Here is a 17,735-nt window from a genome sequence, read left to right as displayed (position 1 = left end):
GTGGCTGGTTCCCCAGTCATCTACGGCGAGTCCCCAGCCATCTTCTGCGGCTGGTCCCCTGCAGCTGGTCCCCAGCCATCTTTTGCTTCTGGTCTCCGGCCATCTGGTGCTTCTGGTCCATGGCCATCTCCTGTGGCTGATCCCTGGCCATCTACTGCGGCTGGTACCTGGCTATCTCCTGTGGCTGGTCTGCAGCCATCTCCTGTGGCTGGTCTCTGGCCAACTCCACCTTCTGCTGCAGCTCCATCAACTGTCATGATGGAGATGCAGCAGGAATTAATGAAAATTCAAAGGGCAGGATTCAGGGACATAGTGGGTCACCTTGCCTGTCTGGACTCCAGGGCAACCTTCAATACCCAAATAACAGAGCAAGCTGCCAGACGCCAGGAGAAAGCAGCCATATGCCGTGATGAAGCTGCTGTGAGGCAAGGTCGCTAAATTCTACGGGTTATTAGACAGCACACAATGGAAGTTACTAAACGCATTGCACAGTTGAATGGGTCAGTCAGTGTCCTGACCTGGGCAATGCAGAAGAGTATAAACACATCTGTCCCCACAACCCCTGTAGTATCGGTGAAGTCACTGGCCATATCTGGGGTATCTCCAATACTTGATACAACTCCTCCTGATCCCTCTTTCAAGGACACACCAGTTTTGCCAGTACATGTCCACCGTGGGAGGCCCTGTACCCAAGGGCCATGTGCAGGAGGAGGCTGCCCCACCAAACAGAAGGTGTCATTTGTAAATATGTACATATAGATTTATTGTTGTCTGATGTGTATATTCTATTTGCTGTTTATTATATACTATATGTTACATTTAAAACAAAAAATTTACACACAGGGCCTGAACTGTGTATAAATAAATATTATTTGCGTTATTATTTGTTACTGTCTCCTTGAAAATCATTTTCTCATATGTAGATTCCTTTGGGAAAACTCACACGTCATACCATAAATTATGTATACAATAGTGGTCACATAAACCTATCTAACATTCACTTTCATCATTAAACATATAATTAATCCCATAAAAAACAAACAAATAAAAATCATGTGTTGCTCTATTTCAGCCACATTCCACAATATATCTATTAGTATAACACATCATGAAAGAGTAAATTTCTACACTCAGTCCATTCTTATGGGTACCACTTAAGGCCTTTATCTTTCCCTTGTAGGTTATTTAAAGAAATAACGCAATGCTCCACAGAGTTTAGAAGTGAGTAGGGGCAGCTTACAGCAGGCGCTAAATATAGTTACGTTACTAGCATAACAATAACAGTAACGAAGGTCTGAGGATCTCCATTGTTAGGTAAAGTGCTCATTACCATATGAAGAAGTCTAATGCAAGGTACCCTTAATTTTAAGGAAAATAGCTGAACAACGTATCGTTAAGCAACTTTGAGAATATGGGTTACGGATATGTTTATGTTAAAATGAGATAACGTTACCTAAAAAAATGAGCGGTCCAGTCCAAGGTGAATGGTGCTCAGTCACGGTTTGAGCTATGGTAAAGTCCTGTTTCAGTTAATTCTCTAATGTATGGAATGCCTTTTGTTGATACTTTATCTCCAGTGAGAGTAGTAGTAGTACTAAGCCTGGGAGGTAAATAGTGCCAAGTTATACCCACCACAACTTGTTGTACAATATATAATATAAACTCCCATAGGCCAGTATATAGGAGAACTATGTGAGGGGAGGTAAAAATAATAAATGCTGATGCCGGTTACCTGATTTGAAGACCCTTCACCACTCATTCCATGGAATTTCCGTGGGGCATGCAGTCCGTCGTTGAGATGATCAAGAAGCAGTGTGTAAAAAAATAAAGCACAGCCAATGCAGCAAGAAATTGGATCAGCCAAGTGTAAATCCCATAAAATTGTTGTTTGTTAAAGCAAAGCTCACATGGACAAATGTGACCAAAATAAAAACACCTACGTGTTTTATAGGTTGCCCATTGACTGCTATAGTGGCTATTCTTGCCTATATTATATAGACATGATGTACCACTGTGCCAATCAATGGGTAGAGGGTGGAGTAGTTGTGCTGGGAGGGTGGTTAGGCCTCCTGGGTGGGTAGAGGGGGAGGGGGGTTAACCCCTTAATTACTATAGCGGTTACTAACCGCTGAGGTGATTAAGGGGTTAGAGGCATTAGTTTGTATTTTTATTGTGGTGTTGCTGCCCACAGAGGACAAGGACGTGGGGGATGGTGATAAGACGGCCTTCATCCTGGCATGGGGTAAGTGAAAGTTTTATTTACTTTATGCTGGCTGGATAATGTTGAAATGGACTGGGAGATCTCTGGAGAAGAATTATGAGCAGTATTCAGAATTAATTTTGTCTGTCATGTTGTGTCTCAGTATCCATTTCTGTGTAAAAGAATGTGTTTGTTTATAAGGATGAGGTTCGCTGACAGTAGATTTCACCGTCATGCCTGTGGCTGAACGCCCAGAATTATAGTGATAAGATACATGTAATCTGTTGTTGTACAGAATTATAGGGATAAGATGTACCCTGACGTACCTTGTTGTTGTACTGAGCTGTTTTGTTCAAGTTTTAGTAGCTTTTAGGGACCTTGAAAATGATAGACTAGTATATAAGCTTGGTCTTGGGAGCAGGGTGAGAGAGAATAACAGACCCTTGCCCGTGGCATGAGATAAGCTTGAAGGTTTTGCGTGCAAGAACAGTCGTGAGATGCAATTACCAGGAATGGGGGTTCGCTGGCTGTCTACATGTGGTATCATGCTTGCAGTAAGACCATGACATGTTTATTCATAGCTAAATAACCAATAGATTGTATTTGACTAACAATTGATGTTGGTGCGTTCATTTGTATTTGTGATTGAGACCAGCAGTCCGATCCTAAATATTATTATCTGTCTGTGAAATAAGTATTTCCCTGTCAATACAATTGGCGTCACGAACTGGGACTGGACGTTTTACTCTGAGTGCACGTGAATGATATTATCATCTTGGGTTTTGGATTGTCAATTATTGGAGCGATAATGTGTTGTTGTATAATAAGATGTTTAGCTGAAAGGGAATTTTTCTTAGCAAGATACAAGCAGGATGGAAGCTGCTACATGTTCACTCTCTCTCCAATTCACTGACCAACATTACATTGTATACACCAGGCCTGCACAACTTGTAAAGTGAGAAGGGCCGAAATGCTCCAAGAAAAACAGATTTGTGCCGCATGGGTAAAACAGCATTTATTATTACAAATGATACATTTCTTTTTTTAAAAGACTGTCACGGAAGACCAGCATTTTTAACACCTTATACCTTCTTGGATCAATCCACTAGGCAGGACAACATTGTTGAATAAAATGGGGTTTATTTGGTGAGACCGCAGACATACTAAAAAATGCACAAAACATCATATCATCTCCCCTCAGCACCCTTCATCATCTCCCCTAGCAACATTCATCAGCTCCTCCCAGCACCCATCAGCTCTCCCCCAGCACCCTTCATCTCCCCCAGCACCTTTCAGCTTTCCCAGCACCCTTCAGCTTTTCCAGCACCCTTCAGTTCTCCCCCAGCACGCTTCATCTCCCCCAGCACCGTTCAGTTCTCCTCCAGCACCTTACATCTCCCCAGCACCCTTCAGTTCTCCCCCAGCACCCTTCAGTTCTCCCCCAGCACCCTCCAGCTCCCCCAGCACCTTTCAGCTCCCCCAGCACCCTTCAGTTCTCCCCCAGCAACCTTCAGCTCTCCCCTAGCACCCTTCCGCTCTCCCCAGCACCCTTCATCTCTCCCAGCACCCTTCAGTTCTCCCAGCACCCTTCAGCTCTGCCAGCATCCTTCATCTCCCCATGCATCTTTCATCTCTCCCCCTAGCACCCTTAAGCTCTCCCCCTAGCACCTTCAGCTCTCCCCCAGCACCCTTCAGTTCTCCCAGCACCCTTCAGCTCCCCAAATATCCTTCAGCTCTCTCCTAGCATCCTTCAGCTCTCCCCCCAGCGCCCTTCATCTCTTCCCCAGTACCCTTCAGCATTCGTGTTCTTGACACCCACCTGGAATGTCATCCCATTGTTTTAGGGGTCCTGTATGTATATTTAACAGTATCAGTCAGGAGGGGTCAATACAATTAGAATTTAGTTGCAGCCTTTTGGTCAGCTGTGGTGTCATAAGTGAGTTAAAATACACATTCAGTATATATGTATATATGAATAAAACTGAAATAGCAGTATTAGTCCAGTTGGGATAGTGCAGAATAAATGAGTACTTCAGTATTAGGTGATACCTTTTTTATTTGGACTAAGTTTGTTATAGCACAAGCTTTCGAGAGTTCTCCTCTCTTCCTCAGGTCCCCCATACTGATTAACAAAGGAATCTATGGCTAAAACAGTGTTTGGGAGAGCAGGAAAAAAAACAGAGATGTAATGTAGATAAGGTAGGGTGAGAAATTGTTTGAAGACATGGAAGGGTAATAAAACAGTGACCAGGAACAGCATGGAGGGGGAAGGGGATGCTTTGGGGGGAGGGCTGTGGATAAGAAGAGAGGCACGCAGGATAACTACAAACAATTGTGATAGCATGTGAGAAACCCCATATCCGCATAAACTCCTCTTGTTTTGGTGTCAAAGACAGTAAATAAAGCCTTTCACAAGAGTTCAGGCAATTTACACCTTTTTACCAGGATCATGCATTGAGGAAAACAAGTTAATGAAATAAATTGTACATTTATTCACAAGAAAAGGCATACACACAATGATACACAAACCTCGGGCAGAAAGAACACTTACTTGGGAACTGAGATAAAAAACTAGATTCCAGGCAGATTTTGCTGAAGCAGCAATGTTGAAAGAGCCGCCCGCCATCTTTCTTGCTGGAGACTTGAAACTTAGAATCTTAGTGAACCTTAGAGAACCGTAGAGAACTTTAGAGAACAAAGAGGACTTAGGGCCTCATTCAGAAAGCGTTCATAAGCCACTTATCAAGCACTTATCACCCAAAATGCCTACTGCTATTCAGTAAGCAGTGATAAGAGGGTGATAAAAGACTGAAAAAAATCACAGAGGCAGCGATGATAAGCCACTTATGACCACTTTTCGGCATGTTCATAAACTCGTGCAATTCTAGTAGCAGTGATTTGGCTATGAACGCCTATCACCGCTCTAGAATGGTGATTTTATCACAAAATTCTCACGCCAGAAAAAGTTGGCTTAAAGGTGTTGGAAACCTGCAGAGAAGCGGCGAGATGGGACTTAGAAAAAAAATGCATTTTTCCTGCAAAGGATTGATGCCGGGAATCTCTGGAGCTGATATCCATTAATATTAGCACCAGAGACCCCTGGCATGAATCCTGTGCAATAAAAATGCATTTACAGTAAACTTCATTACCATAGCGGATAGCCTCAGGGACCCCCTACTTCCTGAGATACAGGCCCCGTTATGAGGGGCCAGTATCTCCTATGCATTTAAATGTCAGCGTCACGTGACCATGGGAATAAAATGCATAGGAGATACCGGCCCCCCATAATGGGGCCTGTATCTCGGCAAGTAAGGGGTCCCTGAGGCTGAAACCAATGCGGTTCAGCTCAGGAGACCCCCTGCTCATCTAAACTATTAACAAAATTTAAATTTATACACATACATTTCGGGCGATATTTGCACAGGGAGAAACGGCAGCTCTCTCTGCAGTAGATACAACTCGCCGGGTAAGGCCTTTTCAGAGGGTCGTTCATCAGATCACCGGCTTATCACCCGTTTTGTGAATTTTGCTATGACAGGTAATGAAGGCTTTCTGAATACCGTGATAGCAACGCTCATAAAAAGGGTGATTTAAATGGTCCGGTGATTTTTTTTATGAATCTCTGAATTCTCTGAATGAGGCCCTTAATGCGGATATGGGGTTTCTCACACACTATCACAATTGTTTGTAATTATCCTGCCTGCCTCTCTTCTTGAGCTGTCCGGTGATGGTAGTGTGGACACAGGACCAGGTTTCTGGGGTATGCAATGTATTGTATATAATGTATACCCTGTTCATTTATGTACCGTATTTGTAACCATGTATTATTTGTCAGATTAACTATGACCAGGACATACTTGAAAACGAGAGGTAACTCTGAATGTATTACTTCCTGGTAAAACATTTTATAAATAAATAAATAAATAAATAAAGGAGAAGTAATAATAGAGACCGACACTTATCGGTGGCAAATACAGCTGACTGGGACGAATATAGACCAACATATTGAGGCAGACACTGTGCTTGTTACGGTTGATATAGTCATCCCAGCTCTCATTTCTATACAGCTAGATTCAGGGGACCCTGAGTTGCAGCAGGGAACTAAGCTCAGAAACAAAAGAGAAGGTAGGGGGAGGTAATTGCAGCAGGACAGGGAAGTACCCATTTAGTACTTATACATGGGGGAAAATAGGCCTGTATATTGTACCAACCCTCATACAGATTAAAACCTATTGCTTTCATTTTGTTTCTGTATTATTACAGATAGTGATTCCAGGTCCAGATGCAAAATTGTGGGTGATTAACATACCTGAGTCTCACTGTCATCAGTTTGCCAAATCGACTGACCAAATAAACCAATGGACCTGTGATGACATCGCCAGCACCAAAGAGACAGTGAATCCCTATGTCGGAGTTCCCTGGACCAATAGTGATTGTGAACGTTGGCAAGGACCTCAGTTATTCGGGACTCAGGCCTCTTCGATCATTAGTATAACCCGACTCGCTGTGATGAATGTACCATCCAAAGGGGCTTTATGTTTCTATAATAATGGTAGTGCCACATCACTTGATGTAGGGCACTCAACTTGTTCTGAAACGGATGGGGGTATTGTAGTATCAAGGAGTGGATCAGAAGGCAACAATACTTTGAAACAAATAATTATAGGAAATGTCCCCAAATTATTCTACAGCTGGAATGCTTTAATAGGTAGGAGCTCACTAAGTTTACCGATTGATGTTTATTTTTTATGTGGACATTGGGCATACCAATGGTTGCCAGTAGATTGGACAGGGACCTGTTATATTGGCTCTGTAACGCAAAACTAGACCAACTCCACCACAACGACGTATGCGCAATAGGCGCAGTTCTCTTGTAAGCAAACCCCATGCTGCGCCAAGTATTGTATTCCCTTCGTATGGGTTATAATTAGCTTGCACTCGTATTAATGCTTTAGCCGAGCTGTTAGGTAATGCCCTCAATTCTACTGTTGATGCCATAGAACAGTTAAGCATCGAACAGGTACAGATCAGTGCTGTAGCTTTGCAAAATCGTATGGCTTTAGACTACCTTCTTGGTGCCAAAGGAGGTGTCTGTGTGATAGTGCTAGGTATTTTACTATGTATTCTTATGTGGAAATTGTTTCTGTCTCATTACTTGTATCACCAAAGCCACTGTACACACTTTACCACTTAAGTTCAAACCTGCATATGGATAGTTTGATTATACACTCAGAGACAGCAGGTGGAGTGTACCAGGAGTGGTGTGTGTCCCTGTCTCTGATGGTTTAGATCAAAATTGCAAATCTTTACTCAAAAGATTGTTGTTATTAACGATATTAACCATTTTAGTTGTCTAGGCCTCAGAACGAGCAGGTGGAATGTAAGGAGAAGAAGATTTATCTTGTTTCTGATGGCCTAGCTCTATAATCTCAGTTATATAATGAGTTAACTTTTCTTGCCTAAATGTCTATGATGGCTGAAATTGTGTCAGAAATAAATTTTCTGTTTATAATAATGGATATGAGAGTCTGGAACAATATGTCAGGTTCTGCAAAAGATATGTGTTTACAGTTTCGATAGGCACCAGGCCCCCCACCTCCTGTTTCTATGCTTTGTTTTCTAAATCCGATTCAGCACAGTTTAGCAGCTCAGAAGATACGTCCCCTTTCTAGGTCAGTATGCTGGCACTGAAAGAGGTTAATGTTTTAGTGAGTGCGTTGCCCCCCTGCTCGGGAGATAATGGTATATATGGTTGAACTTGGGAGCAGGGCAAGAGAGATTAACAGACCCTTGCCCAGTGGCATTAGATCTGCTTGAAGGCTTTGCGTGTGGGAACAGATGTGAGATGTCATTACCAGGAATGGGGGTTCGCTGGCTGTCTACATTTGGTATCGTGCTTCCAGTAAGAACATGACGTTTTTATCCGAAGCCAAGTAACTAATAAATTGTATTTGACTAACAATTGGTGTTGGTGTGTTCATTTGTATTTGTGAGTGAGACATCAGTCCGATCCTAAATATTACTGTCTGTCAGTGAAATAAGTATTTCCCTGTCAATACATATAGGGAGTAGCCCACGTGATCACTGAATGTATGCGTCTCGTCATTAGAACATGATATGCCTAGTAAACAATGTTAGTCTATATAAGCCTGCTTGGAACCTCCCCTGGGAGGTTTCTCTGGTGACCTTCCCGTGTGATCAAACAGTATGGAATAACGCAATAAATGACTCAATATAAAAAACCTGTGTTGGCTCTTGTCCGTGTGCAAAGAAACTGACAATGACAGTTTGGTGACGAGGATGGGATTCCAACATCTCCGACACTTGGACCAGAGGAGACAGACGGCTCTCATTGGGACGCTCAACTTTATGGCTATATGACAAGTTAAGGTACCTTTTGAAATGCCTTTAGTTTAAATGTTGAGTGTTTCATGAGGTCATGATGTCTCTTTGAAGTCTAGTCTGGGTGACGGAATCCCTTATTGAGTAAGTTATTGTACCTGTCAATTGATAAAAACTGTGTGGTATACACGTTCTTGGTGAGAATATTGTAAATCTGCCGTTGTTATAATCTGTGTGGTGGTTAAAATGGGTCAAAAGAATTCTGTTGAGGAAAAGGAGGGTCCTGAAAAAGGAACTCCAAATTATATTATTGTCCTCATTGTCCCCCTAAAGGTGTTATAACTGCTGCATTTACTTTAACCACTGACTGGACAAAAATGAACACAACAAAACAAAATAAGGAAGAAACAGAAAATGCAAAATAAATAAGGTAGAAACAATAAGTGAATTTGTTGATAGATTATTGAAAAAGATCAAGGCATGGAGGTATTGAGGAAGCAGAGACGAACGCAAGACCACATATAGTGGCGGCTTTTGTGAAAGGCTTCTATGCAGAAATTTGGACGCAAGTACAGGCTGTCTTTATTGGTTGGGAGCATAAAAGATTGTCAGAAACTGCTACTATGGTAGAACATATGCAAAGGAGCAGGGAACCTACAGTAAGAAAAAGGTTCGAGAAGTGATATGATAGGACCCAAGAGGGGTCATAGGATAGGGATCCAGGAAGGAACAGAAAATGTTATAATTGTAGAAAGTCAGCCACTCTGACATGAACCTCCAGCTGGTCACAGTCCAACTCCACACTCCTTCCCAGAGTGTCTCTCAGATGGTCCCCACACTCCTTCCCAGTGATGGACTTCATATGGACTGATCCGCAGTGTTCCTTATTTACCCCTTTATGGCTATCCTTTAACATTGAGCAAGGCTGCCAGCCAAGAGAAACAGTGCCTAGGGCTTAGGTCTGATAACTGATTCATTTAACTAATCCCTACCTTTGTTCTGATCTATTTCTATGGAGAGCTTCAACTGAGTGAATTACTTATTCTTTCTCCATAGAAATGACAGCAACAGTGGAATATCTAATTTACTTTCTTACATATTAATTCCATCCCCACACAATACCAGGTATCTAATCTGGGAGGAATTGCTAACACAGGCATAAATACAGACATAAGGTAATTATGTAAAAGACAGGACTTAGAATTACAACTAGCCCAAATCACTTCACAGAACAATGTTGATTCACTGGGAGATTGCATTTACATGGAATAAAGAATACAGGCTTTGAAATACATTCCATGTTCTCCCCCAGATATTAAATTACATTTGGCTGAAATAAGCCTTACATAGTTGGCCAAGTTACATGGATTTAGGGGTAAATAGCTGGGATTTCTCTTTATTAGGTCCGCCAGCTGCCCCTACCGTCACAATAGTGATAAGACATATTCTGTTGGTGTACAGAATTATAGGGATAAGATGTACCCTGACGTACCTTATTGTTGTACTGAGCTGTTTTGTTCCAGTTTCACTAGCTTTTAGGGACCTTGAAAATGATAGACTAGTATAAGGAGTAGCACGCGTGATCACCGAATGTAAGCGTCACGTCATTATAATATGATATGCCTAGTAAACAATGTTAGTATATATAAGCCAGCTTGGGACCTCCTGGGAGGAGTCTCTTCTGTGTGATCATACAGAATACTATAACGCAACAAGTTACTCAATATAACAAACCTGTATTGGCTCTTACGCACCCCTGCTCTATGGTAATGAAGGGGGTTTACTCCTCCTGCAACCGCCCCCGCAAGGCCTAAACACACATGACCAAATACCACCTTCACCCACCTCCGCTACCCGCAATAAAACGGGCACTGGTAGTCAACCCCTTCACTGTCTTAGTGGTTAGCCGCTAAGGTAATGAAGCTGTCTGAAAATGTATCTTTATCGCATAGGATTGAAGCCGGGGGTCTCCGGAGCTGATATTAATGGGTATCAGCTCCTGACACTCCCAGCATCAATCCGATGCAGGAAAAATGCATTTTCTTTTCTAAGTCTTGCTGTCAGATCCCATCTTGCCACCCAAGGGCTGGCGCGATTAATCTTTGATAAACTCGCCATTACAGAGCTCCGATAGTCTCATCAGAGCTACTAGAATAGCTACATTTGAGAAACACACACAAAGCTGCTGCTACACTCATAAACACTGCTGCTGATGCTACTGCTGACACTGACAGACACACACACACGCACACGCACACAACACAGCAGCTCAACACACACCACAGCAGATATACACACACACACGAACTGCTGCTACACACACACACAACACAAACAACACTGCACCTCCACACACACACACACTGGAGATCTACACACACACAACACAGCACATCTACACTCACAACACAGCACCTCTACACACAAACTGCTGCTACACACAAATGTAACGGGTATCCCCCCCCCAATCCCAGATACAGTGTGGGGGTGCAGGGAACATACAGTGTTACTCTGTGTTTGGTGCGTTACCTGTTGGCTCACAGGAGGGCTGAGCTTCCGCCACGGGGAACCTGGGGCAATTAAAATACTATGGACAAACACTTACTCGGTACAGCGCCTCCACCTGCGATGGCTCCCACCAGAGGGGGAGTGGTTCCTCGCAGGACACATACAAATAACCAATACACAATGATGTATAATAACTAGTGACTTTACTAACAGACAAGACAACATAGAATAACAGGTGTCCCTCTCTCGAGGAGGCACTTACTGCGACGTTCCGCAGGACGCTTCCACAACACCAGGTGATCCCACCCAGTGTCCAAAGAACCCCACCCAATGTCCCGCACTCTTGCAGAGATCGTGGGTGACTGCACAGTCACTATTAACTAAGGGCCCGTTGGTGCACTTGTGTATTAGATCAGGGGGGCGCAAACTTTTTTCCCTGCGCCCCCCTGCCGGCTGTCCCCTCACTCCCGCGCCCCCCCAACCCCAACTTACCCTCGCACCGGCGTAATGACGTCACGTTGCCATAGCAACGTGACGTCACATGACCTCGTAGCGTCATTTTGACGCCGCGTTGCCATGGCGACGCCGGGAGGAAGCCGCCGGAGCCACGGGTAAGTATGGTTTACAGAGGCCCTGCAGCTCCCACGGCACTTAATTTAAGTGCCTTCGGGAAGCGCGCGGGGCCTCTGTAAACCCCGCGCCCCCCGTCGGCAGTCTCGTGCCCCCCCTGGGGGTCGCGCCCCACAGATTGCGCACCGCTGTATTAGATAGTACCTGCCGAGCACTCCCGTGCTCGGATCTCCAACGGGCTTCACAAAGGATCAGTCGTAGGATGACGTCATCTGATCCCCAACCGGCCTCCTTGCACGCGGACCGCCGAGGGCGAACCCACCCTGGAAACAGTCTCTGAGGACCCCAACTTGGATCCGAACCTATTAGCAGGAACCGCAGCACCCACTGTGTTCCTATCTAATCTACCCTACTGTGACAGGATCCCTAACCTAGGACCTGTCCCTACAGCACTAAGTGACACGCACTATACTATAGGCCGTCCCTATGGCTTAGGGGGAAACTTGATGGCTTAGGGGGAAACTCCTAGGGGCCTACAGGGGTTAATAACCTGCCCCACTCCCCTAACTCTTCCCGGTCCTGACTATTACTAAACTAGTCCCAGTGCCTACAGCAACAAGCTGTGACCCACTGGATGCTGGCAGCCCACGTGCTGCGCAACAAGGTGCCTGCCTTTCAGACCTCACAGCACTGACAGCCGTGACTTTGACAAGGCAGCACTACACTAAGGGCAGCGTCCCTATCTTGGGCCTCCCTCAGCACTTACTCACTAACCTAGTGGGGAGTTGGGGCCTACCTGGGGTGTGGGTACCTATGTGGGTACAGGAGCTGCACTCGCTCCCCGCACCCTTCCTTCCCTCACAGCTCCCTCGCTCCAACTCACTTAACTGACACCTATCAGCGCCTGCAGCAACGCACTGCGAATTAACCTCAGCCCGCTTTTCCACTTCTTCCCTTCTGTTCCCCAATTCCAACTAAGGTAAGTGACAGGGTCCCTAGCCTGAGGGCTGTCCCTGGCAACACTCACTCTACTGGGGGACTCAGGGCTATCTCGGGCCTTTGGGGCTGCTGGCCTAGTACAGGGAGTCACTGACTCCTGCACCCTACCTCCTTCCTCTTGCTGCTCCTGGTCTGGACTGACTAGCGTGGGCTCAGCGCGCGAATTGTATCTATCTGCCTCCAGACCTATTGGCTCCCTGGCATCATGTGGGGCGTGCAGAGGCTCCTGGGACTCGTAGTCCCTGCCTAAGGCCTTCCCTAATAGGCTAGGGTTTCGCGGGCTTCCTGGGCTCTTTCCTGCGCATGCGCGACCTATCTGGGGCTGCCTCACTGCTTCCCTGCCTAGCCTTGCCCTCGCGCGACTTCGCACTGACTCTGGGGCTCTACCTGCGCATGCGCGACCACTGCGCATGCGCGAGCTAAGGGGCAATGGCGGCGCCCTCTCCGCCCGGCTCCGAGAGCGCCGGGATCCCCGTGACATGCGTGCGGCCTTGGCAACCGGCCGCACGCGTCCCCGGCAACCCCCGAGCCGGGACCTGACCGCCCTCACCTCCCGTATCACCCGACGGGGCCGCCATTGGACTGGGCGGCACCCGCGATCGGCAGAGAGGTGAGGGGGGTGCTGACACTCCGGGGAAACATGGCTATACACTCCCCCTGGTGAAAAACCCAACGTCCCCGCTTGGGGAACGACATACCCTGGCATAAGTTTACACAATAAAAAATTGCATAGCATAATTGGTACACTTAGCAGGTCGACTATACACAGGTTACAATGCACTTCCCATGGAGTGACTGAAACGAGCTGAGACCATTTGTGGGGTGCCCCTAACTGATCATGTGGGGGTACCTCACTTTTGCGTCCGTGAGCCTCTCCCAGAAAAACCTCTTGGAGAGTACACTCTGGGGTGACAGTCACCGGTTCAGTACTACTTCCTCCCCCTGGTGGAAGGAATAGCACAGTGTCTCTGGGCCAGACCTTTACCCGGCCATCCGCTGCATGGATGCGATAGGCCAGGAGATCTTGACCTTTTCCTCGGTCCAGCACATGGCGGACAGAGCGCTCCATGTTGCGCTTAGAGGGGGCAAATTTTAATGGGGCATTTACAACACAGTCCTTGTCTCCAAGCATTTGGGAGGCTTCCACTGGGAAGCGAGCGCTTAGCAAGGTCTCTGTACTCAAAGTTTCTGTTTCACCCAGCAGGGGGTAAAGGGTAGATACCTTACCACTGCGGTGATTCCCGGTGGACAACAGGTCCTCGGAGACACTGTTAGTTCCCACCTTGGCTGTCTTGGGACCGGTCCCCGGCATTTCTGGGGCAGTCCATTCACTGTCTTCAAACTCGGGAGCGTTGGATCCCAGTCCTGGGACCATTTGGGTCGGAGGGCACGGGCTCTCACTCAGATCAGGAACCTTAATTCTGGCCTTTTTCACGGTCACCTCCATCGGAGCCTGTGGGGAGTTAGTAGGTTCCTCGCCACTCCGCTGGCTTGCGATGGGCTTCTCTCCATCTGGAACACTGTCAGGTAGGTAGGGGTCCACTCGCACCACCGTACAGCTACCTTCTAAGGAGGACACCTCCGCCAGGACGCGATGCAGAGGGGAGCCATTCGCCCTGGTGACCAGACTTAAGGAGCTATTGTGCTCCGCGGTCACCTGGAGGCTCACCCCCAACACCCCTGGGGCAGTCGACTCACCCTTGTCTTCGTTCGGTACTGGTCCCCATTCTAGGACCGATGGTACCATTGGAATAAGCCGGACAGGCCCTGGTAGGGCACACAGGCCCATATCAGGATCCGCAACATCTGGATACACCTCCTCTAGGGCCACGGGCCCACAGCAGGCTCTGTATCCGCCGAAATAGTGGGTTCAATGACGTCACTAAAGTGGTCCGCCGGCAGGCACATCACCGCGAACGGTTGGTCGCTGGAATCACCAAAGGAAGATGGGGGTATAGACACCTTACCCTGTGATTCCTAAGTCTCCTTTTTATCACCGCTGGGGTGGTTCGCTGGCAGGCGCATCGCCACCGATGGTTCACTCGGTTCCATAGTTAGCCGGGCAGAAGATTCCTGCTCGGGAACCGGGTCTAGAATGTTCACGTGGGCACACGGGCCCACCGAAATCTCTATGAGAGGGGTAGATGGGTTAGCTATACTGACCGGCTCCTCGTCCTCTGCTGGTTCGGTAGACTGCGGCTGCATGGGCATCAGGAACTGTGTCCCGCAGCAGACACACTCGGGTCCCCAGCTCAATTCGCCATCAGGAAAGTCACAGTTGGGGCAAAGGCCTCTGACGTACCTTTTTCCTGCAAATCTCACTATCTTAACCCCTCCTGGTAGGTGATAGAGCCTAAAATCCATACCGCCAGAGAGTTTAAGGTCTTTCTGTAAGCACGGGCACACAAGAAACATTGCACAAAGTCCTTCTACTGGCCAAGCACCATACAACGGAGGATGTGGTTCATGGCATCCTGTACTTTCCTCCGTGGTGACAGCAGTTACTGATTTAGGCTCACTGTGCTTGCTCCCCCTGGTGGAATCTGAAGGAGGGGCAGCACACTCTTTCAAGGAGTGATCCTGGCTCTGCATGGTGTCACTTAGTTGGCGGGGGCGGGGCTTAAGGTTTTTCGCCAAGCCCAGACAGTTTGCAACATTTTCCCGCGCGGGCGGGAAATCAGCACGTGGCTTCTTCATGGCGAACAAAAATAGCACAATTTAAGAAAAAAATACCGGGCACCCCAAGTCGATCTCAGCAGCACCTCCAAATGTAACGGGTATTCCCCCCCCAATCGCAGATACAGTGTGGGGGTGCAGGGAACATACAGTGTTACTCGGTGTTTGGTGCGTTACCTGTTGGCTCACAGGAGGGCTGAGCTTCCGCCACGGGGAACCTGGGGCAATTAAAATACTATGGACAACCACTTACTCGGTACAGCGCCTCCACCTGTGATGGCTCCCACCAGAGGGGGAGTGGTTCCTCGCAGGACACATACAAATAACCAATACACAGTGATGTATAATAACTAGTGACTTTACTAACAGACAAGACAACATAGAATAACAGGTGTCCCTCTCTCTCTCGGAGGCACTTACTGCGACGTTCCGCAGGACGCTTCCCAAACACCAGGTGATCCCACCCAGTGTCCAAAGAACCCCACCCAATGTCCCGCACTCTTGCAGAGATCGTGGGTGACTGCGCAGTCACTATTAACTAAGGGCCCGTTGGTGCACTTGTGTATTAGATAGTACCTGCCGAGCACTCCCGTGCTCGGCTCTCCAACGGGCTTCGCAAAGGATCAGTCGTAGGATGACGTCATCTGATCCCCAACCGGCCTCCTTGCACGCAGACCGCCGAGGGCGATCCCACCCTGGAAACAGTCTCTGAGGACCCCAACTTGGATCCGAACCTCTTAGCAGGAACTGCAGCGTCCGCTGTGTCCCTATCTAATCTACCCTACTGTGACAGGATCCCTAACTTAGGACCTGTCCCTACAGCACTAAGTGACACGCGCTATACTATAGGCCATCCCTATAGTACAGCAACCATGATGGCTTAGGGGGAAACTCCTAGGGGCCTACAGGGGTTAATAACCTGCCCCACTCCCCTAACTCTTCCCGGTCCTGACTATTACTAAACTAGTCCCAGCGCCTACAGCAACAAGCTGTGACCCACTGGATGCTGGCAGCCCACGTGCTGCGCAACAAGGTGCCTGCCTGTCAGACCTCACAGCACTGACAGCCGTGACCATGACAAGAAAGCACTACACTAAGGGCAGCGTCCCTATCTTGGGCCTCCCTCAGCATTTACCTATTAACCTAGTGGGGAGTTGGGGCCTATATGGGGTGTGGGTACTTATGTGGGTACAGGAACTGCACTCGCTCCCCGCACCCTTCCTTCCCTCACAGCTCCCTCGCTCCAACTACTTAACTGACACCTATCAGCGTCTGCAGCAACGCACTGCGAATTAACCTCAGCCCGCTTTTCCACTTCTTCCCTTCTGTTCCCCAGTTCCAACTAAGGTAAGTGACAGGGTCCCTATCCTGAGGGCTGTCCCTGGCGGGACTCTACTGGCGGGACCCCACTCTACTGGGGGACTCAGGGCTATCTCGGGCCTTGGGGGCTGCTGGCCTAGTGCAGGGAGTCACTGACTCCTGCACCCTACCTCCTTCCTCTTGCTGCTCCTGGTCTGGACTGACTAGCGTGGGCTCAGTGCGCGAATTGTATCTATCTGCCTCCAGGGAGATCCTAAGCCCTATTGGCTCCCTGGCATCATGTGGGGCGCGCAGAGGCTCCTGGGACTCGTAGTCCCTGCCTAAGGCCTTCCCTAATAGGCTAGGGTTTCGCGGGCTTCCTGGGCTCTCTCCTGCGCATGCGCGACCTATCTGGGGCTGCCTCACTGCTTCCCTGCCTAGCCTTGCCCTCGCGCGACTTCGCCCTGACTCTGGGGCTCTACCTGCGCATGTGCGACCACTGCGCATGCGCGAGCTAAGGGGCAATGGCGGCGCACTCTCCGCCCGGCTCCAAGAGCACCTGGATCCCCGTGACGCGCACGCGTCCCCGGCAACCCCCGAGCCAGGACCCGACCGCCCTCACCTCCCGTATCACCCGACGGGGCCGCCATTGGACTCAGCGGCACCCGCGATCGGCAGAGAGGTGAGGGGGGTGCTGACACTCCGGGGAGACCTGGCTACACAAATATAACAGCACAGCACACACACATCTGCTGCTAAACTCAAACACTGCTGCTGCTGCTGCTGCTGCCGCTGACACTGACACACACACACACACACACACACACACACACACACACACACACACACACACACACACACACACACACACACACACACACACACACACACACACACACACACACACACACACAGAGAGAGAAACAAACTGCAGACAGACACTCACTTGCTTTGCAGACTCTCTCTCTCTCCCCCACCCCACCAATTCAACTGAATCTTCTCAGTTCACGGAGCAAGGGGGAGGAGTCAACCCGTGGCTGATACTTGTTAACCAATCCCCTGCCCTGTCTCAGAGCTATTCCTAATTTTAGACTTATCCCCTGCCCTGTCTCAGCTCTTCTGAAAGCTGATTGGCTGAAAA

At 48.0% G+C, this 17,735-nt stretch overlaps 1 protein-coding gene and 1 long non-coding RNA gene across 2 annotated transcripts in view; one reads left to right on the top strand and one right to left on the bottom strand.

The window, feature by feature from the left end:
• TENM4 (teneurin transmembrane protein 4) overlaps window positions 1–17,735 on the bottom strand; it is a 1,230,300-nt gene that overhangs the window by 632,101 nt on the left and 580,464 nt on the right.
• On the top strand, window positions 2,512–8,162 carry LOC142490385 (uncharacterized). Its single transcript, XR_012800048.1, has 2 exons — window positions 2,512–2,754; window positions 6,464–8,162. It is a non-coding gene; the product is annotated as an uncharacterized LOC142490385 (long non-coding RNA).

This window comes from Ascaphus truei, chromosome 3, assembly GCF_040206685.1.
Source record: "Ascaphus truei isolate aAscTru1 chromosome 3, aAscTru1.hap1, whole genome shotgun sequence".
Lineage (NCBI taxonomy): Eukaryota > Metazoa > Chordata > Amphibia > Anura > Ascaphidae > Ascaphus > Ascaphus truei.
Note: the sequence above shows the minus strand (reverse complement) of the source record. Positions and strands in the feature narration are given on the sequence as shown.